The 1,056-nt window shown below is 42.7% G+C and overlaps 1 non-coding gene across 1 annotated transcript; it reads left to right on the top strand.

Moving 5' to 3' along the window:
* The first annotated feature begins 341 nt into the window (after window positions 1–341).
* Window positions 342–449, top strand: LOC148545435 (small nucleolar RNA R71). The gene has a single exon (XR_015901247.1). It is a non-coding gene; the product is annotated as a small nucleolar RNA R71 (small nucleolar RNA).
* The last annotated feature ends 607 nt before the right edge of the window (window positions 450–1,056 follow it).

Here is a 1,056-nt window from a genome sequence, read left to right as displayed (position 1 = left end):
ACAAACTCTCTATGGGACTAACTGTTGGCTTTACTGTGGTGGAGAAGGTTGAGCTTGCTAACTTGTTGATTCAATTGCATCTGCTTCAGCAAGTTGGTCATTTCACAGATACTCTGAGTTAGAGCAGTAGTCTTTTTGCTAGAGGATACTTCTGCAACGGCTTTTGAACGGCCTTGTTTCTGCCTGTGATTTCAAGTAGATTCAGATAAGTCGCTGATCAATTGCCATGCCTCATCAGTGGTCTTGTACTTTTTCATAGACCCATTGCTAGCACTTTCCAATGTGGTCTTATCTTGGGGCCTCATGCCCTGTGTGACGTAACCGAGTAACACTATCTTGTCAATCATATGGTGGGGGCATGCTTCTAGAAGATTATTGAAGCGCTCCCAGTATTCATAGAGAGTCTCAGATTCGTCCTGAACAATCATGGAAATGTCTTTCCTCAGTTTATTAGTAACTTCAGCTGGAAAGAACTTTTCCAAAAATTCTCTTCTAAGTGTATCCCAGTCGGATACAGTTGCTACGGGTTGAGTGTAGTACCACTCTCTTGCCTTTCCCTCAAGAGAAAATGGGAAAGCTTTCAACAAAATTGAAGTTTCATTTGCACCATCACGCCTGACAGTAGAACAGGCTGCTTGAAAATCTCTCAGGTGCTTGATAGGCTCTTGAGCAGGTAAGCCATGAAACTTGGGCATCAAATTGAGCAGTGAAGTCTTTATTTCAAAGTCTGTAGTCACCACTGGGTGATGCACTTGAAATGGTTGCATTGAAAAATCAGGGGCTCCAGCCTCCTGGATAGTAACTCTCCTAGCTGCTGTCATGTCATCTGCACGTAAATCAACTGAATCAGTAGAATGGGGGTTGGTTTCTTCCTCAAGTGACATTTCAGATCGGCCCTCAGAGAGGACTAACCGATGTCGAGCTTGCCTTATTCGTGAAATAGTTCTTTCAATCTCAGGATCGAATACTAGCAAGCTTGGATCAGGAAGTGAACGTGTCATCTAACGAAAGAAACAAGCAGCTCATAGTAGCAAGATAAAATAAAATGCAAATAAA

Source organism: Arachis ipaensis, chromosome B9 (assembly GCF_059453495.1).
Source record: "Arachis ipaensis isolate K30076 ecotype BB chromosome B9, ASM5945349v1, whole genome shotgun sequence".
Taxonomy (NCBI): Eukaryota; Viridiplantae; Streptophyta; class Magnoliopsida; order Fabales; family Fabaceae; genus Arachis; species Arachis ipaensis.
Note: the sequence above shows the minus strand (reverse complement) of the source record. Positions and strands in the feature narration are given on the sequence as shown.